General features: G+C 35.9%; 1 pseudogene; it reads left to right on the top strand.

Annotated features, from left to right (window-relative positions):
- Positions 1–337: 337 nt before the first annotated feature.
- On the top strand, positions 338–1,160 carry LOC134367890 (melanoma-associated antigen B10-like; annotated as a pseudogene).
- The last annotated feature ends 22,593 nt before the right edge of the window (positions 1,161–23,753 follow it).

Here is a 23,753-nt window from a genome sequence, read left to right as displayed (position 1 = left end):
CCTGCCAACCATTGACATGCTGATCCTGAATGTGAGACAGCTTGGCTTAAAACAAAGGTGGTCTCTTCCTGCAGAAGGTGCACACACTATCTCTTTCTCCCTCTTCCTGGTGCCTACATTACCTGATCTCCTGAACACACTCCCTGACCAGAACCGTCGTACTTCGAAGTCATAAAAGCAAGCTCTGTGCTGGAGAGAAACGCTGCCAGGGCCGGAGTGAGACTCAGGGTCTCCAGAGTGTTCAGGTCATTGCAGCTTTTGAAGAAGCCCCCAGTTTCTCTTTTCTTTGTGGTGGTGATTCTCAGGGCTCCCAAGGAGGCCTTGGAGAGCTCCACCTATGGCCACTACATCTGCAGGTATTTCATACACAAGATCTGATGAAGGTGCCAGGAGCTAAGGTGAGGAAAGACCAAGCACCTCCCAGGCACCGCCTACCTCTGATCCTTCGTGCAGAACCCCTGTAGGCCAGAAGGCGATTTCGTCGGTGCAATTCATGTTGTGCAAGTATAACATGAGGGAGCCCATAACAAGGCAAGACATGCTGAAGTGTGTCACCAAAAATACAGGGAGCACTTCCATGAGATCCTCAGGAGAGCCTCTGAGCTCATGGTGCTGGGTTTTGGCATTGAAGTGAAGGACACTGCTATGCACTTGTCAGCAAATTGAGTCTCACCTGTGATGCAAGGCAGAGTGGTCAGAGCATGCCCAAGACTGGCCTCCTGATGACCATCCTGTGTGTGATCTTCATGAAGGACGACTCTTCCACTGAAGAAGATATCTGGGAAGTGCTTAATGTGATGGGGATATATGATGGAAAGAAGCATGATTTCTACAGGGAGCCCAGGAAGCTCATCACCCAAGATCTGGGGAAGGAAAGTTACCTGGAGTACCAGCAGGTGCCCAACAGTGATCCTCCATGCCATCAATTCCTGTGAGGTCCAAGAGCCCATGCTGAAACCAGCAAGATGAAAGTCCTGGAGTTTTTGGCTGGGATCCATAATGCCGTTCCCAGTGCCTTCCCATCCTGGTATGACCAGGCTTTGAGAGATGAGGAAGAAAGATCCAGAGCCAGATTTGGAGCTATGCTTCTTAACAGCGCCATGCCAGTGCATGTTCCAGGCTCCATTCCAGCAGTTTCTCCCACCCTTTGTGAAATCTGAGGCACTTTCCCCACTTTGTGTTTGAAAAGTAGTGGGTGGCCAAGGCGGTGTTGGAGGGAGCACAGTACATATCATATCTGTATTCCTGTTCTACGTGAGTAACTTTCAGATTTATCTTTTGTTGTTGTTGAAAGTTTTCAATTTTTTTTCTTTTAAAAAAGTTTTATTACTTTCAGAATCTAAGTGTATGAATAATACTGGTTATATATTTAATGTTGTTTATGAAGCTTAAGAGTTAAGAGTTTTGCTATTTTACAAAACTAATTGGAAAAACTTCCATCTTATTTAGTGATCTGAAATAAACAAAGAAAAAAAGATGGCACCAGAATAGGCTTTTCTATGGAAATATGAAAGAAATCAGCAGGAACATAGTTAGAATTAAGAAATAGAGAAAAAAAGTAAAAGATGGTAAATTCTTAACTTCTCTTATTCTTTCTCTTCTGTTGTTCCATAAAATAAAAGTTACATACCTGGATTTGCTAGGTTTATTCAAGGATGTAGAAAAAGTTAAATCGTAATAAATTTGACCTCTTGTTCACTGCCTTTTTTACTCCTCAAATATTAATTAAACATCTGATCTTTGGAAAGCTCCATGGTAGTACTAGGAATGGTAAGAAAAAGAAGACCGAGCCACTGTCCAAAGAATTTTAGTCTAATAGCAGCTATCATGTAAGGAAGATGGTAAGATATCCTGTAAGAAATAAAAGACTAGTGAAAAGGAGTGTGGTGGTGGTGGGGGTGGAGTTGGAGGTGGGACTGTTCCAGAGGAGAGCCATCTAGTGTAAATGCCCAGAAGCAAGGAAATTTGAGGCCTTGGAAAAACTCAAGTACCCCAATGGGAGATAATGTTAAGTAAAACTGGGTGGTGGGTCAGAGGAGAGTGTGGAAGGGGTGAGTAGGGGCTGGACTCTCTGGTGGTTTGTCTCAGAGTTGGGAGACTAAGCCTCTAATAGATAACTGCTTTTAGCAGTTACTTTGGGAAAATGGATAAACCATAGGGAATCTCCAACTGGGGCAGGGATGAAAAGTGTCCTGTGCTTTTGACCCAGTGCAGATGAACATAGTGAACAAGCTAGCAGTTTTATACACAACATTTCCAAGGAGTTTCTGAGAAGGGTGATACTCCCTTGAGGTGGGATGCCCAGAAGTGGACACTCCTTGCCCTGGGCTGGGGGAGTCATAGCCTGCTACATTAGAAGGGCATTTTAACTAAGTTATCATCAGTATAATTTGGCAAACTCTAAGGGAGGGCTTGATTTTGATAGGGGTTAAATGAATGAAAATATGGGTGGTTTGGATCAAAGGGCAGCTGGGAAGGAGGGAAGGAGTTGTTTTTTGGCACATATTCTAGAAGCTTTGAGTTGCATCCAAATGGGGAGGATTCCCCAACATCCAAATTAAATAATGTGTTCTGTAAGGGGGAAGATTTTTATCACTTTTGTTTTTCCTTTCTAGGCAGAGTTTTTGACTAATTTGGTGTTCTGTGTCCTATAGCACTGCATTTTCATGCACATTTCTTGGATTAAAAAACAAATAAACCAAAACAAACGAACAAACAAAACCCATTCCTAGCCAAAGGGTTAGTATCATTAGGGGTCCAAAAGAAAAAAAAAAATCATAGTAATAACTATCATTCTTTAAAATCTCAATGCACACTAGTCACTGTGCCGGGGGCTTTACACATGTTACACACATTCCAACAGTCCTAGAAGAACAGTATTACCAAACCCACTTCACTGATGAAGAACTTATGCTCATAAAATGTGGTAATGTCCCTAGTTCACACAGCTAATAAGTGACAGGGCTGGGACTAGATCCCTGGTCTGAATTCCACTAGAGCCCACCCTTTTCCTCTCCTCCCGGCCTGAGACAGATCTCGTGTCTATTAATTCATCTATCTTCTCAAGTGTCTCTCAAGTGATAGGAAGTACTCTGTAGCCAAAGCACTAAAAGCAGGCCTAAAGAAGTCAGGTGAAAATGAGCATCAAACACAATTTGGGACTGTCTGTGGGCCTCCTCTCTCAGAGGTCCTCCTGTCCCTAGCCCTGGGGTTCCTTGAGCACTGACTCTGCCCTCGTTCCAGCACATGTGTCCAGGCCCAGCATTACAGGGTCTTTCCCACTGTGCCCTCCTGTCCATACTACAACTCACCCTCTGTCCAGCTCCACTGCCTCATTCTTTGGAGCCAGCACCTGCTCCCCAGAGGAACAGGCAGCCCAGACTCACCTGCTTCTCCCTGATGTAGAAGGTTCCAACTGCCTGTAGGGTCCTATCCTTCACCATGGACCCTTTCTGACAGCAACAGCCCCTTGCACAAAATTGTTCACTTTGGACAGTGAAGGAAAGGCACCTCATCATTTTTGTGGGTGCCTCCATCACACTCTCAAAGTGTTTTCAAATCCACTTTTGAGGAGCATTCGATTTGGCACAGAATCTACTGGTTCCTGGTTTATAACCCTGAAGTTAGAGGGGAGGTTTTGGAAACCATCCTGATATTTGAGGTCAGATTTTAATGGGGTTAATTATTTGAGACTAGCCACCGAACCTCTATACCAATGAGTGAGCTTACTTAGGTGGTCAGAATCCCCAGCCTCCCCCATAAGTAATCAATAAGGAAAGAACATGGAAATCAGTGTGTAAGCCAACATCTACTGAGGCGGAATCCCTAAAATACCAGGAGCCCTTTCAGGAGATTGAAAATGGTTCCATGGCAGATATGTTAGCTTCAATACTAAAATAAGATAATTCACTATTTTTCCATTGTCACTTGTCTGTCTTTTTACCTCTGAGGAAAATTTTGGTTTAAGTAATAGTGCAGATATTCTTGCTGCCCCCGAATTCTAACAATATTAATAAATCACAATTCTCCTTCCTTACTATATACCTCCAAGATTCATCCGTCTCCTCAGAAGTAACCACAATTAAAAATTCGTGTTATTTTAAATTTTATTCTAGGCTTTTCCGTCCACAGATGTGCTATAAAAAGTACATGGTAAGTCTTTAACACGCATGGATAATGGTGTGCATACTGCCCTTCCTCTTGCCCTTGTCGCAATAAAATGATTGCAGGATCTTTCTATGAGAGCACATGTAGAACTAAATCACTCTTAACACCTTAGAGTTCAAAAGTGTGCATGTGCCATAATTAATTTAACCAATCTCCTGAGGCAGATTTTATGTCTATTAACACATTTCTGATGGACAATCAAGTTGTTTCCCACTTGTTGCTATGATTAATTGAACTGATATCAACCTCACTAGCCATGGCTTTTTGGAAAGTTTGCATATTTTCTTATAGGACAGATGCAGCAAAGTGAAAATTGGATTAAAATGAAAAAAAGTGACGATTGTAAATGTTATTAATATTCCTAAAATTCTGTTCTAATAAAGCTGTACTAATTCATATTCTTACATATAAATTTGTGTGAATAATCTATACCCTCACTGGTATTTTATTTTATCAACCTTTTAAATTTTGGAAAACTTTTGGATGAAAATATATTATCTCACTGGTATTTTAATTTTCCCGTTTTCTAACTAGGATGAGCAGAAAATTAACTTAATTCCTCTTCCATAGAAAGCAGGATTTCTTCAGTGGCATCTTGATTACCAGGATGCCTCTGGGCGTGCTTTAAAATTCTGAAATGTCCATAAGATATTCTGCTTTACACTGAGGAGGAAAGATTTGATCAGAATGACCAGGTACCAGAGAATGGGTCCATGCAGAACACCGTCATCTAGTGAAGACCATCAAGAAGACAGAGCAATTTCCACAGTCCATAAGAGGGATCACCAAGTCTAAGAGAGCACAGGTCCCTGAAACCTGGGATTCTCAGACACACCCTGTATCTAACTGTTATATGGTGGTTCTCAATATTTTAGATGTAGGACCTCTTATTCCAATTCAAACCTACCCTGGAAATCCAGCCCTTGCTTTGAAGGCAGAGAAGTCTGGATGAAGAGGGAACTGCAAACCCATTATACTGCCACTCAGTGTCCTTCCATCACTCTCAGGCCTATGGTCCCTGAAACCCACACCTCTCTGGGGTTTCTTAGGACTCCTGGGAGAGCTCAGTGCTAGAAGACCCCATCTCAGACATGGACTTCATCTCCTTCCTGCACAGGCATCTACCGGGGTGGACTCCACTCTGCCCAATACACTGCATCCCAATTTTGCCGCTTGGCTTTCCAGGGCTGTGGACATGTGGCCCCCACTCCTGCATTCCCAGCACACCTTGCCATCCCATCTCTTGTTTCCAAAACACTCGTTGCCCACCCCACTCCCACCTGGACACACACGGGCACACACTGTCCTCCTACGCACTCATCTATTCTCTACTTTCAGCACAGTGCTGGCTACTGTCTCTTCAACCCACCATCCTCATTAGTATTTTACACAGGCTTTTCCTTCCTGCTGACCCCAATCTCTGTCCCTGTACCCTTTCTAGCCCCGTTTCAAATTCACCTGTAGGGAAGAGACCTCTACCACTCCCTTTACCTGATGGTTTTTAGTATCTGATAACATGGCGGGGCTTTCTCTGCCTTGTTATTCGTGTTTCCTGCTTTTGAAAATCTCAGTTCACGTCCATGTGTGCAGTTCCTCAACAGGTGCAGGGGGCTGGGCTGTCCTCACTCTCATATGTTGCCTCCGCTCCCCAACATGGCACGCAATTCCGTTGACTGATGCTCACATTGGTCAATCTTAACCAAATCTGTAAAGGTGTGCAGCTTAATTTCTTTTCAAATCATAAGCTGAAGGGGTTCTTATGTGAGTTATATGCTTCAAGGAACAGATAAAAATAATTCGTGTCTGGGGGTTTGCAGCATCACCTCTAGTTGCACTGTGTTCAACTTTAAATGAGCAGTGTTTTTTTGTTTGTTTTGTTTTGTTTTGTGTTTTAATGCCTGGTATTTGTTGTCTTGCCTAGTCACTAGGATTTCAGGTAGTAAGAGGAAAAAGCTGGCCCTACCCACTGGAACTCAGAATAGTCAGACACACTTAAGAAACAAGAGTATGTACTTCATTTCTCCCTTCCCACCCTTTGGGTTACTGTTGTATTATGCATATGTATTCTACATATGTTGTATATCTTAACATACAGTGTTAATACTTTTGGATTAAACACTCCATTATGTTTCAGAGACATTTAAATACTAAGGGAATTTTTTTATATTTACCCATGTAGATCTTTGCCATGGAAAAATCTTTTATATTTACCATTTCCACTGCTCTTCACGTCTTTGTGTAAATCTGGATTTTCATCTGGTATCATTTTCCTTCTGCCTGTAGGAATTCCTTTAACAGTTTTCTGGTATACATCTATTGGTGATGAATTCTTTCAGGTTTTGTGTTTCTGAAAAAAATATTATTTTGGCTTTGTTTTTGAAAGAATTTTTACTCCATATATATTCTATGTTGACTCATTTTTTTCTCAGTCCTTTCAAGAAGTTACTCCATTCCCTCCTCTTGTTTTCTAAAGAATAACTGCTGTCATCCTCTCTTTGTAACTTTGTAGGTAAAGTTACAAAGATAACTTATTTCTGTTTTCTCTGGCTAGGTATATGTTCAACTTTATGGGAAAGAGCAAGAAAATTTCCCAAAGTGGTTGCTGTATTTTGTGCTTATACAAAGTATCAGTGTTTTGGGCTATTCATATCCTCACTAACATTTTATGTCATCAATATTTTCTTTTTTTCTTTTGTCTTTTTGTGACCGGTAAGGGGATCGCAACCCTTGGCTTGTTGTCGCCCACACCACGCTCAGCCAGTGAGTGCACCGGCCATTCCTATATAGGATCCGAACCCGGGGTGGGAGCACCGCTGCGCTCCCAAGTGCTGCACTCTCCTGAGTGCGCCACGGGGCCGGCCCTCATCAATATTTTCAATTTTAACCATTTTAGTAGGTGGATTGTGTTGTTTTATTGTGGTTTGAATAAGAATATTCCTGCTGTGCTTGACTATTTTTTATTATTGAGTTGTTGAAGTTTTTGACATACTCTAGATATAAGTCCTTTGTCAGATACATGTGCTATCCATACCTGATTTGTCTCTGGCTTTTTAATTAATTTTCTTAATTATATTTTTGTTGAACATATTTAAAATATTTTGTTTAATTATGTTTTTTCTTCTTTATTGTTAGTATTTTATGGCTTTTTTAAAAAAAGTTCTTTAGTTACTCTCAGCTCATGAAGATATTCTGCTGTGTTGTATTTCAAAAGTTTTAATTTTAGCTGTTAGTTTTAGGTCTATGATGTAACACTAGTTAAGTTTTTGTACTGAGTTAGGTAGTGGACAGTTTTCACATTCTTCAGGTTGTTCCAACACCATTTGTTGAAAAGATTTTCATTTCCCCATTAAATTCACTTGCTACTTTGCTGGAAAGTTAATAAATTATATAAATTTGATTCTATTTTTGGATTCTCTATTTTGTTTTACTAATGTATTTCTCTATCTTTAGCACAATTACTGACGTCATTACTGTAACTTCATTGTAAATATTAAAGTCAAATAGTATAAATACACTAACTTTATTTTCCTTTTTCAAGACTCATTCCTTTGATTTTTATATAAGTTTTAAAATCGGCTTGTTGACTTCTATAAGAAGAGCCAGCTATAATTTTGATAAGAATTATTCTGACTCTATGGAATAATTTTGTTTCCTTCAATAGTTTTTCATTTTCCTTTAAGTCCTTGAATACAATTGTAATAGGTTGTTTTAAGGTCGTTGTCTGCTATTTCCATCATTTTTGATTTTTTCCCTGATTACAAGTTATTTTTTCCTCTTATGGATGATATTTTCCTGCCTCTTTACATATCTAGTAATTTTTTTTATTGTATCCTCTTCATTATGGATGCTAAATTAAGTGTCTGGATTTTGTTATTTTCTTTAATAAAAAGTTCAGGCAAGCAGTTATTCATTTGTACATCATGCTGGTCTTTTCTAGGCCCGTTTTTACATTTTGTTAGGGATAGTGTAATGGTAGCTATTACTCTTTGACTGAATTAGCACTATTCCTATGACTTAGACTTTTCTGAGACTCTACTGACTTACTTTGGGTGTTCAAAAAAGACTCTCCCCTTTGGCTATTTAATATCAAAAGTATCCCATTCGTGTTTGTGTTCCAGTAGTTGTTCAGCTCACTGCTCTACATTAATTTTTTTTTTTTTATTCCCCTGGTGGCTGCTCTTTGCCCAGCCTCATGGAATGATGCCCCGCACATGAACAGTTTAGTGTTCAGTGAAAGTTCAAAGGGAACTCCTCTGCAAGTTTCTGGAGCATTAACTTTACACAGCTGTTTTCTTCTTAAGAACTTGCCCTGCAAATTCCAGCAGTCTTAGTGCTCCAAATTTCTGATCACTGCATCATCAGTTCAGTGAGTCTATTGTGCTCTGTTTTGGCTTATCCTCCCTGCAGCACAGTGCAGAACATTGCCTTTAAGCAAAAACTCATGATGATTTGGAGGCTTACTTCATTTGGTTTCCTTTTTTTTGAGGAATCATAATCCTGTACTCACTGTTTTGCCGTGTCTGAAAACAGTTAGTTTATATATTTTGCCTATTTTTAAAGTCGTTTTTAGCAACTAGGAATGGAAGTCCTACTGAGTTTGTTTTATTATAGCAAACTTTTAAACATTTAATTTTAAACTCCTTTTAGGCTCATAAAAAAATTGCAGAAATAGTAGACAGAGTTTCAATATATCCGTCACCCAGCCTTCTCCAATGTTAACGTCTTAGACAACCACAGTACAATTACTATGACCAGGAAATTAACACTGTCATAATAGCTTTAACCAAATTAACTCTCATTCAAACTTTACTATATTTTCCATTAATGTCCTTTTAAAGATCCCAATAAGAATCCTGCATTAGATTTGGTTATTTTGCCATGTCCTTCTCAGTGCTCTTTATCACAGGATTCATGACGTTAGTATGTTTTCTTACTGGTCACTTGATGAAGGTCGTCTCTGCTGGGAGTTTCTCCTGTAACATTATAATCATTTCTCCTGTAGTGAACAAATATCTCAAGGGAAATACTTTGAGGCTATGTAGATATCTTCTCTCCTCAAACCCTTGCCCACTGATTCTAGAACCTATCAGTGGATCATGTACGAAATACTCTACGCTGTGGTATTTACCTAATGGTGGTTTTTATTTTTTCCCTTCTTTACACATTTACTAATTGTAGTCCCCCTATATGAAGTAGCTGTCACATCTCTTCCATATATTTATTTAATCGATTATTTATTTATATTGTCATGAGCTTATGAATATTTATTTTATTCCTTGCGTTATACTTCAACTCTGTCAGTATTTATTTTGTTGCTCAAAGATTTGGCCATTAGGAGCTTTTTCAGGTGTTCTATCAACAACCCCCATATTTTTGACAACTTTCATTTTTCTGGTCCATAAGATGTTCCAAGCTCCTCTTGATTTTTCCTACTCCTGCCCTGGAATGACCCACTTCTCCAAGGATCCCTGGTTCTTTTTATAGAGAAATGGTGCTTAGAAACCAAGGTCCGGGCACTAGGTAAGCTAATTATTACTGGGGTGTCATTGTTTCCAGACCCTCTCAATAGACAGTACTAGGAAATGTTTGCGTATTAGCCCATGTATTCACACATATCTATTTTTGTATCGGTGTTTGTTTGTCTGTGTTTGTGTGTGTATGTATGTGAAGGTATAATGAGTTGACATGGATACCTCAGATTCCAATTCAACACCACAGGGATCATTTTAGTCTTTCCCCTTTCTTATTTGTAACTGCTTTCTTAAACAGTAAAAACCTGATTTTTATTATTTATCTGTTCAATTCTAGTATACAAATAAATTAGTTTAAGAATGTCTTACCAGTACCCCTATGAGTAACACATTTACTGACTAAAAAACAGCATTTGTGCACAGATTTTTTTTGTCTTTATCCTTACCATATCCAGTCAACTTACTGTTTTTCAAAGTTATTTTGGTTAGTTCTTTCACTCCCTGCCTTTAGTATGTCTATGTTATTCATTTTTATTACAGGTAGTTTCATATCTTAGTGCTTTCATTCCATTTTGGATTTTCCTCACATACTGATTTGTTTTAACCATTTGTTTATTAATAGCAGTATTTCTTCATCAAGTATTTCTTCCTATTTATTAATTTCCTTAGTAACACACATCATCATACATACAGTATATGGCCTCATAATATTAGCTGTCATTAATCATGAAGATATTCCAAAAATGTGTATCTTGATATTTAAATTAGAAGAAAACTGTCTGTCTTGTGTATTACAGAGGTGCTTTTTTTATTTATTCAGGTGAATGCCTAATATTTATTCACGTTTTTCTACATACTAATTCACATATAGTAGCTAAAATGTTTCAAATTGCAGCACATACCAGGGTTTACCCTGATCATATGCATTGAGTTTAGTTCTTGAAAGCAAGGAATTTAATGCCTACATATGGCTATTAAAACAGCTGAGGCACTACTGTTTGTCATGATTTTGACGATGGGCCCATTACTGCGTGTGTCTTTTTTATTATTGTTGCCAAGTAACTGAAAAACTCATGCAGCATTACTGAGGATAAGACCTTTATCTATTAGGAAAAAAAAGACGACAACCTGCTGGGTGAACAATACGGAAACTACCCTTATCATTCTCAGCACAAACACTTCATCACTAAGGGTGTATCTTTACAAAAACAAAACAAACGAACAAACAAAAACCTCTTTGAGATTTTTCTGTAAAATATTCTGTTCCTGTTCATTGACATGAAACTTTTAGAGAAAAAAATAGTATGCTAACTGGAAGAAAAAAGTGGAGATAAAATCCAGAAAATGTATTATACATCTGTCTTTACCAAATAGTTGGTATAAGAAGAATATACATTAGGAGGGATGGAAGCAGTTATTATTATCACATGGCATCTTGCCCTACTTAATTCCAGCAGAAGAAAATTCTTTTTGCTCCTACTGTGTTGTTGAGAAGGATAAAGAATCTCAAGTCAGATCAAAGGCCAAGTTGTGATTACCATGAAAAGAAGAGGATTGCATACTCTATTTTTTTTGCTATCTGTCCTCTCAAAAATATAATGTTCCATTTGAAATATCTGCTTCACGAATGTCAAAAAAAGTATCAGGTGGTAAAATATTATCAGTAGCTCAACTCTGAAAAATAGCCTTTAAAAATGGAGGTCCATGGAAGCACAGATATTAAGCTCTTCCAAAACATGTCTTCTAGTATTCCACTGAAATTTTTCTAATAATAAAATTAGAAACTTAAATTCTCATCTGATATTTAAGCCCATTTTATGAGTAAGAATTATTTCTTTTTTCATATAACATCGAGATGTAGAAAATTTATGCTTTTATATTTATCTTCATGACTTGGATATTGTTAACAGTTAGAAATAATCATGCTCTATTATTTAATCGACAATTTTATGCATATGTTTTGCTGTACTATAAACAAGCAAACAATACTATATAAATTTAAGATGCATAATAAAACCAACATGTTCCTCTTTAAAGTACATGTTCATGTTCACCCTTATATGTCTCCATGTGTTAAAAAATACTGACATCTTCATGTATTTTTTTTTTTTTTTTTTTGTCTTTTTCGTGACCGGTACTCAGCCAGTGAGCACACCGGCCATTCCTGTATAGGATCCGAACCCGCGGCGGGAGCATCGCTGTGCTCCCAGCGCTGCACTCTCCCGAGTGCGCCACAGGGTCGGCCCTCTTCATGTATTTTTGATATTAGCCCAATATCAGATTTATGGCTGACAAATATTTTCTTACATTTTGTAGGTTGCTTTTTCACTTTGTTGATTGTTACCTTTGCTGTGCATAAGCTTTTCAGTTTGATGCAATCCGTTTGTGAGATTTTGCTTTGGTTGCCTGAGCTTTTGAGGTCATAGCCAAAAAATCTTTGCCAAGAACAATGTCAAGAAGCTTTTCCACTGTGCTTTCTTCTAGGAGATTTACTGTTTGGGATCTTATGTTTAAGTCTTTTAATCTATTTTGAGTTATGTTTTGTATATGGAGTGTGGTATGGGCCCAATTTCATTCTTCTGCTTGGGGATATACAGTTTTTCCAGCACAATTTATTGAAGAGACTGTCCTTTACCCACCCTGTGTCCTTGGAACCTTTGTCAAAGATCAGCTTATTGTAAATACGTAAATTTATTCCTTAGATCTCTACTCTGTGTTTTGGTCTATATATCTGTTTTTGTGTCATTATTATGCTGTTTTTATTAGTATAGTTTTGTAGTAGATTTTGAGGTCAGGTAGTGTGCTGACTTCAGCTTTATTCTTTTTGCTCAAGATTGCTTTGGATATTTAGGGTCTTTTTTAATCTGATTAAAAATGGGCAAAAGAATGGGAAAGACATATTAATGACTAAAAAGTATATGAAAAAAATGTTCAACATCAGTAACATCAGAGAAATGCAAATTAAAACCACTAGGAGATATTACCTAATACCTGTTAGGGTGGCTATTATCAAAAAGATGAGATAAAAAGTATTGGCAAGGATGAGGAGAAATGGGAACCCTTGCACACTGTTGGTGGGAATGTAAATTAGTATAGCCAATATAGAAAACAATATGGAAGTTCTTCAAAAAACTAAATATAAAACTATCTTATGATCCAGTAACTTCACTTCTGAGCACATACCCAAAGGAAATGATACGTGAAAGAGAAATATGTGAAATATGTGAAAGAGAAACATGTGAAAGAGAAATCCGCACTCACATACTTATTGCAGCATTATTCACAACAGCCAGGATATGAAACTAGTCTAAGTGTCAATGAATGAATGAATGGATAAAATAATGTGGTATATATACACAATTGAATACTATTCAGCCTTAAAAAAAGAAATCCTCTTATTTGCAACAACATGGATGAAACTGGAGAACTGTATGCTAAGTAAAATAATCCAGGCACAGAAGGACAAATACTGCATTAATCTAAAAACATCAAACTCATACAAGTAGAGTGTAGAATGGTAGCTACTGAGGCCTGGGTGTGGGGAGGGGTTATTAGGGAGATTTTGGTCAAAAGCTACACAATTTCAATTAGACTAGAGGAATAAGTTCAGATCTACTGTTCAACCTGGTGATTATAGTTAATAAAAATGTGTTGTTCTACATATGGATGTCCAGTTTTCCCAGCACCATTTATAGAAGAAGCAGTCAATTCCTCATTGAATGTTCTCAGTGCCTTTATTGAGTATCAGTTGGCTGTAAGTATATGGGTCGATTTTTGGGTTCTCTTTTCTATTCTAATGGTCCATGTGTCTGTTTTTAAGCCAATGTCATGCTGTTTTGGTTACTATAGCTTTGTAGTATAATTTGAAGTCAGGTAGTATTATGCCTATGGCTTTTTTTTTTTTTTTTGCTTAGGATTTCTTTGGTTATTCAGGGTCTTTCGTTGTTCCATATGAATGTTAGGGTTGTGTTTTTTTCATTTCTGTGAAGATGTCATTGGTATTTTGATGGGGATTGCATTGAATCTGTAGATCAGTTTGGATAGTATGGACATTTTCACAATGTTAATTCTTCCAATCAAAGAGCACGGAATATCTTTCCATCTTTTTTTTGTTTTTTTAAATTTCTTTCAGGAGTGATTTGTAGTTCTCATTGTAGAGATCTTTCACATCCTTGGTTAACTTCTTTCCTAGGTATTTTATTTTTTGGTGACTATTGTAAATGGACTAGCTTTCTTGATTTCTTTGTCTGCCAGTTCATTGTTGGAATACAAAATATGGTACTAATTTTGCATATTGTTTTTTTATCCTGCAAGTTTACTGGAATCATTTGTCAGCTCTAAGAGTTTGTTTTGGTAGGGTCCCTAGGCTTTTCTATATATAGGATCATGTCATCTGAAAACAAGGACAATTTGACTTTGTCATTTCCAATCCGGATGCCTTTCATTTATTTTCTCTTGCCTGATTTCTCTGGCTAGCACTTCTAGTGCTATATTAATTGGAGTGGTGAGAGTGGGTATCTTTGTCTTATTCCCATTCTTAAGGGAAAAGCTTTAACCTTTTCCTCATTCAGGATAATATTGGATGTGGGTTTGTTGTACATGGCTTTTATTGTGTTGAGATAGTTTCCTTATATACCTAATTTTCTGAGTGTCTTTATCATAAAGGGATGCTGAATTTTGTCAAATGCTTTTTCAGTGTCTACTGAAATAATCACATGGTTTTTGTCCTTGATTTTGTTGAGGTGGTGTATCATATTTATGGACTTGTGCCTGTTGAACCATCCTTGCGTCACTGGGATAAATCCCACTTGGTCATGTTGCATACTCTTTTAGATGTGGTGCTGTATTCTATTTGCTAATATTTTACCAAGGGTTTTTGCATTTATATTCATCAAAAATATTGGCCTACAGTTTTCTTTTGTTGTTGTATCTTTGTCTGGTTTTGGTATCAGGTTGATATTGGCATATACTTAAAAGTTGTTCATAGAGTAGATTTCAAATATTTTCACCACAATAAATGATAAATATGTGAAGTAATAGATGTTTTAATTAGCTTGATTTAGTCATTTCACATTGTACGTATACACATATCAAAATGTTTATCAATTAAAAAATTATGCTGACAGCCTTTCCCAGTAATAGCTAAAATTCTTTCATTTTCACCCCCTCTAAATAAGCAGTCAAATACCAAGAAACTAAACTTCAGAATTGAATAAGAATACTTTAGAACTGTGAACAATTTATCTAGTCTTTTCATTTGTATGAAATTCCTAAATCACAATAAAAGGAATGCTATTTTATATAGAAAATAGAGGATAATTTTCCTGATTTATGTATTTCTCTCCAATTGTCCAGTTGTTAATACACTAAAGATAAATAAGCCAGATTCATTATTAATAATTTTATTGTTGGTGTTGTTGTGATATAACAATGCCATAGAAGCAGCAGGCGGTTTGTATCACAAGGAAAAGCACTTATTTCCTTAACACACTTTTAACTACCTGTTATGGAATACAAAACCAAAAGGTTTGGTTCTCTTTCTCAAAATAATATAAGGTCAAGCTGGTATAAAATAATACATACAAATAACATGAAATATTCAGAAACACAGAAGAGGTATTTGGACAATTAGAATGTCTGGTGTGGCCTGAATATTATATAGAATATTTATGGAACTGCTTATATATGAAATATACATGGAATGTTCTATTTTTTAATGCTGGTCACCTTAAAAAGTAGTTCTGTATATAACAATCAGTGCACTCCCTTATGAAACATTTATTGAATATCAAAGAGAAATTTTATCAAATTTATCAAATTCTTATAGTTTTTATTACAGTTGTCAAACTTTAAGTTTGTAACATGCTGATAACTCACTTACGTGCTTTTTAGTTTGTTAATTTGAACTTGTTTTCTGTATCTATGTGTAGTTCTATTATCAGATAGATAACAAATATATGATATAGTATTTCCAAATGTAACCCAAACTATTTGTCACAGGTGTGAGGAATGAAAATTAATTCTTCTCTCCGTCAGGTCATCTAAGTATACACTCTTTTATGTAAATCACATATTACTATATACTATCTTTGAAAAGATATAGCATGAAATATGCAAAATAAAGTAAATCCAACATTAAAATGAATAACAAAACATATTGAAGTCACATGTTCAGGGACACTAGAATGAATGAGCTTATAGTTATCTCTGAGCCAACATTTCATTTCTCCATATTATGTCTCAAATCAAGAATTTGAAGACTGATTCTTTCTCACTGAAGATTAGGGATACCTGTTAGGCCTATTTGAAATTTCAGAACAGTTGTGCATTAACACCAGTGTTTTTTTTTTTGTTTGTTTTAAAGTGTATCTTGCTGTTTTATAAATGATACCCCATTGTAGGGATTGACATAATTCAGTGTGAGAATCCAGAAGTGTTTATATAAATTTTTGTGTGTATTGATGTGTTGTATATTTTTCCTACATGGGAAAGTCAGTGCATTTCATTACATTAAAAGAAGAGTTTAGTAATATATTGCACAGCATGGTGACTATAATTAATAATAATGTATATTTTTAAATTGCTAGTAGTAAATTTTAAATGTTCTCACCAAAAAAAAAAAAGGATAAGTAGGTGAGAGGATGGATATGCTAACTGGCTTGATTTAATCATTCCACAGTATATAGATCTCAAAACATCATAGTGCTCACAGAATATACAATTATTTTTGTCAATTAAAAATAAAATATATGAAACATAAAATGGTTAAATGTTTAAAATAATAAAGTTGGTGATTCCAAGATTGCTGAGAGCTTTTGCTCAAGTATCTATCATGCTACTGGAATCTTAGTACAAGTCAGATACTATTGTTACATGAGATGAATAGATATGTAGATTGTTACTTGGAGATTTAAAAAAATATTAGCATTTGAAATGTTTAAAATAATATAGACATAGTTAAGAATGAAGAGCAGATGTCATAAGTTTAGTAACTAATACACACACACACACACACACACACACACACACACACACACACACACACACACACACACACACACACACACACACATTTTGTACATAGATTTACGATGCTTTTGGCAGCCAGTGAAAGAAAACACAACTCAAACTAACCTAAATAATAAATAATTGTATTTGCCCACACAACTGACAGTGAAGTTGTGGTCAGGCTTCAGGTTTAGCGTAGGCTGATGACTACTGCTTCACTTTCTTGAAATTATCTTGATTTTACCCACAGTCTCTCTCTCTGTTTAGTCTGGTAGCTAAATGGCCATGGCAGTTCTGGTCCTCACAACAGCATGCAACTTACCAGCACTCCAAGAGACACTTTCCCCCCACCTGATTGACCATTTATGTTACTTGCCCACTTTTGTCCAGTATCTAGGAGATAGTATCTACAAATACCTTAAGCCAGTGAGGCTCACACCACAGTGATGTGTAGGGGATCACAGTGAAATTCTGAGTGCACATGAAATGAAAGTATTAAATGTTTGACCTAAATCAAAATTCTACTAGGCGACAGGGAGGGAGAAATGGATGTAGTGAGACCTTCAACAATTCTCACTGCAATTGTATACTGCTCTATATTTTACTAGATCAATAATATTTAAAATTTTGATGCCATGAATCTATAATTACTTAAGTGATAAAATTATATTTTACATGTTTTTTGTCTTATGGCTATGGTAAAAAATAATAAAAAATATATATATATATATAACACAGCTTATATATATGGTGAATATATACACTTCATTTTATTACTTTTCCATATCTTTTAAGAAATGAAAAATGCACTGAATCAAATAGAAAGGAAATATTTAATTAAAAATACAATGAGTTTTAAATCTTTCATTAATGTCTATGCAGAGAATTCTTGAAGACTTCATGTATTATGAGAGATAATATCAAGCCCATTTATTCTAAGTCAGGCTAAATCTTCCTATATTTAAAGTGCTGAGATAAGAATTCTTCATTTTATAGGTATTCTACCTAGAACACAGGCCTTGTTGTTTAAAATATCATAATTGAAATTCATTTTTCATTATGCATTAAAGTTTACCAAGTTTCTTACATGGGGCTTTTAATTTGGTTTGTCTTTACAGGTTGGCAAGTCAAAAAAAAAAAAAAAATGTGTGAGTTGTTCTCCTTGTTGTTGTCACAACATTCTTCTCCCTTTTCCATTTTGTATCACTTCGGGATGACACCAGGAGAAATATTTCTCTCAGATTCCTGGATCAGCTGGCTTCACCTGTAGTCTGCCCAAGAGAGACATTATCATAAGAAGGGAGAATGAAGAGAGAAGGGTATTTATCACCCTCTCTGCCTGCCCGTTAAGCATGTTCAGCAGCAGCTGCTTCCCCTCTGTGGCTCCAGTTTTTACAAGAACTGATTTCAATTTGCACGAGGAGACCCTGGTTTCAGGGCATCAGTAACCCCAACTCCTCGATTTGTCCCTTCAGCAAAGGTGGTGCAGCAGCTTCTGAGATGTCTAATCTCTGATTTGCCTCATCATTTCCTGTTTGGTTTTTCAGCAATTTTATCACCTACGTAATCAATTGCCAATATTAAATTTCCTTTGTTTAAGTATTCTGAAGGGTCTCTGTTTCCAGACTGGAATATAACTGATAAATAATTACACGCAGTTTTATTGAATTTACCTATACTTAACTCTCTGTTACCTGTTTTACATTCCCACACTTCTAAACCTCAATTTCTCTGGCAACATAGTGGCATAATTATTGCCAAATCCAGTGGGCATATTTTAGTTCTCCGGATACTTCTGCTTCCTTTGACACTGCTGATAACTGTTTTTCTTTTTCTTTAATTTATTTTTTTCATTGTACATGTTTATGTGGTACGGTTTGTTATTTCAATATATGCATATATTGTGCATGTGTGTGTAATGATCTAATCAGAATAATTAGCATATTTATCACTCACCTAAACCTTTATTATTTCTTTGTGGTTCTAAAACTCAAGATCCTCTTTTCTGGCTATAATGAAATATACAATACAATATTATTGGCAATTGTCAAGTTATAGTACCAGAACTTACGCTTCCTATCAAACTGTAACTTTGTAACTTTGTAATCCACCAACCATTCCCCAGCCGCCTCTCCGCCCTCCCTTTCCCTGCCTCTGGTAAACACTAATCTACTCTCCATTTCTCTCTTTATCCTTTCTAATTTACTTTTCTTAATTGACCCATGGTAATTATATATATTTGTGGAGTACAATATGATATTTGGATACATTCATACTGTGTTAAAGGATCATATCAGGGTGCTCGGTATATCCTTCTACTCAAACATTTGTCTTTCCTTATGTTAGGAATACTCAACGTAATCTCGACTAGCAATTTAAAGATACACAATACTTTGTTGTTAACTGTAGTCTCCCTATGTTGCTATAGAACACTAGATCCCATTTTTCCTATCTCTATAATATTTTCTATCCACTGACCAGCCTCTCCCCATCCCCCATTCCTCTTTCCCCACCAATCTCTAGTAACCACTGTTCTATTCTCTACTTCTATGAGATCAACTTTTTTAGCTTCTCTGTATGAGTGAGAACGTATGGTATTTCTCTCTCTATGCCTGGCTTATTTCACTTAACATAATTTTCTCCAAGCTCATCCATGTTGCTGCAAATGGCAGAATTTCATTCTTCTCTGTGACTGAGTAGTATTCCATTGTGTGTATATAATACATTTTATTCATCCAGTCTTCCATCGAAGGACATTTATGTTGGCTCCAACGCTTGGCTATTGTGAACAGAGCCACTATAAACATGGGAGTGCGGGTGTCCCTTTGATTTGTTGATTTCCATTCCTTTGGATATATACCCAGTAGTGAGATTGTTGGATCATATAGTAGTTCTACCTGTAGTTGTTTGAGAAACGTCCATACTGCTTTCCATGATGGCTGTATTAATTTACGTTCCCACCAACAAAGTATGAAAGATCCCCTTTTGCCAAATCCTCACCAGTATTTGCTATTTTGTCTTTTTGAAAATAGCCATTCTAACTGGGATGAGATGGTATCTCATTGTGGTTTTGATTTGCATTTCTCTGATGCTGAGTGATATTAAGCATTATTTCTTATACTTGTTGGCTGTTTGTACATCTTATTTCAAAAAACATCTACTCTGATCCTTTGCCCATATTTTAATCAGATTATTTGCTTTTTTACAATTGAGTTATTTGAGTTCTTTTTATATACTAGATGTTACTCCTTTGTTGAATGCATAATTTACAAATGTTTTCTCCCATTCTGCAGGTTGTCTTTTTGCTCTGTTGATTGTTTCCTTTGTTGTGAAGAAGCTTGTTAGTTTGGTACAATTCCATTTGTTAATTTTTGCTTTTCTTACCTGTACTTCTGAATTATTATTCAGAATCTTTGCCCAGACATATGTCCTGAACTGTTTCCCCTTTGTCTTCTTCTGGAAGTTTTATTTTTTGAGAAGTCTTGTATTTACATTTTTAATCCATTTTGAGTTGATTTTGATATACAGTTAGACATAAGGATCTAATTTTATTCTTCTGAATATGGATCTCCAATTTTCCCGGCACAATTTATTGAAGAGAATGTCCTTTCTTCAATGTATATTCTTGGCTCCACTGTCAAAAATCAGTTGGCTGTGTGTATGTGTATTTATTTCTGAATTCTCTATTCTGTTCCATTGGTCTAAAAGTCTATTTTTGTGCCAGTATCAGGCTGTTTTGATTACTATAGCTTTGCAGTATATTTTGAAGTCAGGTAGTATGATACCCCTTGCTTTGTTTTTTGCTCAGGATTGCTTTGGCTATTTGGGATCTCTTGTCATTCTGTATAAATTTTTGAATTATTTTTCTATTTCTGGGAAGTATGTCATTGGTAACTTGATAGGGATTGCATTTAATCTGTTTATTGCTTTGGGTAGTATGGTCATTTGGCAATATTAATTCTTCCAATTCATGAGCATGGGGTATCTTTCCATTATTTTGTGGTGTTTTCTTTAATGTCTTTAATCAGCGTTTTATAGTTTTCATTGTAGAGATCTTTCCTCTTTGGTTAAATTTATTCTTAGGTATTTTATTTTCTTTATTGCTATTGCAAATGGGATAGGTATCTTGATTTCATTTTCTGCAAGTTCATTGTTGGTGTACAAAAATACTACTGATTTTTGTATGTTGATTTTGTATCCTGCAACTTTACTGAATTTTTGTATTAGGTCTAGGAGATTTTTGGGAGAATCTTTGGGTTTCTCTGTATATAAAATTATGTCATCTGCATACTAGGACAACTTGTCTTCCTTCTTTCCAATTTGAATGCCCTTTATTTATTTCTCTTGCCTAATTGTTCTTGCTAGGACTTCTAGTACTCTGTTGAATAAAAGTGGTGAGAGTGTGCATAGTTGTCCTGTTCTAGTTCTTAGGAAGAAATCTTTAAACTTTTCTTCATTCAGTATCATGTTAACTGTGGGTTTGTCATATATAGCCTTTATTGTATTAAGACATTTTCCTTCTATTCCTAATTTGTTGAGGGCCTTTATCATGCAGGAATGTTGAATTTGATAAAATGCTTTTTCTGCATCTATTGAGATGATCATTTTTTTTCTTTCATTCTGCTGATGTTACATATTGATTTGTGTATATTGAACCATGCTAGCATATGTGGTATAAATTCCCACTTGATCATGGTGTATAATCTATTTGATGCACTTTTGGATTCACTTAGCTAGTATTTCGTTGAGGATTTTTGCATCTGTGTTCATTAGGTATATTGGCCTGTAGTTTCTTTTTTTTGTCATGTCCATGCTTGGTTTTGGCATCAGGGTAATACTGGCCTTGTACTATGAGTTTGAAAGAATTCTGTCCATTCAATTTTTTGAAATAATTTAAGAACTATTGGTATTACTTCTTTTTTAAAACGTTTGGTAGAATTCAGCAGTAAAGGCATCTGGTCCTAGGTTTTTTATGTTGGAAGAATATTTATTACTGATACAATCTTGTTATTATTTATTGGTCTATATAGGTTTTCTATTTCTTTTTGGTTTCAGTCATGGTAGGTCATATGTTAGCAGAAATTTATCCATTTCTTTTAGGTTTTCATATTTACTGGCATATAGTTGTTCATGATAGTCTCTGATGATCCTTTTTATTTTAGTGCTATCTGTTGTAATGTCTTCAATGCATTTCTGATTTTATTTATTTAGGATTTTCTCTTTTGTTCTTGGTTGTTCTGGTTAATGGGTTGTCAATTTTGTTCATCATTTCAAATAATCAATTTGTCCCTTGATTAGTCTTTTGGATTACATTGTTAGTCTCAATTTTATTTATTTCTGCTCTGATTTTTTCTTACTTCTTTTCTTCTACTTACTTTCAGTTTACTTTGTTCTTGCTTTTCTGGTTCCTTGAGGTGCATTGTTAGGCTGTTTATTTGAAATCTTTCTTTCTTTTTTAAAAATTTTATTTTATTTTGTCAAAATACAATGTGGTTGATTATTGTGGCCCATAACCGAAACCTCCCTCCCTCCTCTCTCTCCCCGCTCCCTCCCAACAACCTCATATCTGTTTCCTTGTCGTATCAAATTCAAGGAATAGTAACTGTTGTGTCTTCTCCCCCCCCCAAGGTTGTTTGTGTATTTATTTATTTATTTTTAGTTCCCACAAATAAGTGAGAACATGTGATATTTCTCTTTCTGCGTGTGACTTGTTTCACTTAATATAATTCTTTCTAGGCCCATCCATGTCATTGCAAATGGCAGTATTTCATTATTTTTTATATCAAAGTAGTATTCCATTGTGTAGATATACAACATTTTCCATATCCATTCATCTAATGATGGGCATTTGGGCTGGTTCGAACTCTTAGCTATTGTAAATAGTGCTGCAATTAACATTGCAGAACATGTATACTTTTGACTTGATGATTTTCATTCCTCTGGGTATATTCCCAGGAGTGGGAAAGCTGGGTCATATGTTAGATCTATCTGCATTTGTCTGAGGAACCTCCATACCATTTTCGTTAGAGGCTGCACCATTTTGCAGTCCCACCAACAATGTATGAGAGTTCCTTTTTCTCCACAACCTTGTCAGCATTTATCATTCACAGTCTTTTGGATTTTAGCCATCCAAACTGGAGTGAGATGATATCTCAGTGTGGTTTTGATTTGCATTTCCTGAATTCTGAGCGATGTTGAGAATTTTTTCATGTGTCTGTTGGTCATTCTTATATCTTCCTTTGAGAAATGCCTGTTTAGCTCTTTTGCCCATTTTTAAATTGGCTTGCTTGTTTTTTTTTTGTTTTTTTTTTTTTGTTGTTGTTGTTGTAAAGTTGCTTCAGTTCCTTGTATATTCTGGATATTAATCCCTTATCAAATGTATATTTTGCAAATATTTCCTCCCACTCTGGTGGTTGTGTTTTAACTCTGTTAATTGTTTCTTTTGCTATGCAGAAGCTTTTTAGTTTGATATAATCCCATTTATTTAGCAATCAGAGAAGAGAAGGAAATAAATGGCATCCAGATTGGAAATGATGAAGTAGAACTATCCCTGTTTGCAGATGACATGATCCTAGATATCGAACAGCCTAAAGACTGTATAAAAAAACACTTGGAGTTGATAAATGATTTTAGCAAAGTTGTGGGATACAAAATCAACACACAAAAATCTGTAGCATTTCTATTCTCCAATAGTGAACATGCAGGAAGAGAAATCAGGAAAGCTTGCCCATTTACAATAGCCACCAAAAACATAAAATACTTAGGAATAGAGATAAACAAGGATGTGAAAAATCTCTGTAATGAGAACTACAAACCACTGCGGAGAGAAATTAAAGAGGACACAAGATGATGGAAAGATATCCCATGCTCTTCGACTGGAAGAATCAATATTGTGAAAATGTCCAAACTACCCAAAGCGATATACAGATTCAGTGCAATCCCCATCAAAATTCCAATGACATTTTTCTCAGAACTGGAAAAAAACTATCCAGACATTTATATGGAATAACAAAAGACCACACAAAGCCAAAGTAATGCTGAGCAAATAAATAAATAAATAAATAAATAAATAAAGCTGGAGGCTTAACACTACCTGACTTTAAACCA

The sequence above is a fragment of the Cynocephalus volans genome, chromosome X (genome assembly GCF_027409185.1).
Source record: "Cynocephalus volans isolate mCynVol1 chromosome X, mCynVol1.pri, whole genome shotgun sequence".
Lineage (NCBI taxonomy): Eukaryota > Metazoa > Chordata > Mammalia > Dermoptera > Cynocephalidae > Cynocephalus > Cynocephalus volans.
The sequence above is the reverse complement of the archived record's forward strand: the minus strand, read 5'-3'. Positions and strand labels throughout refer to the sequence as shown.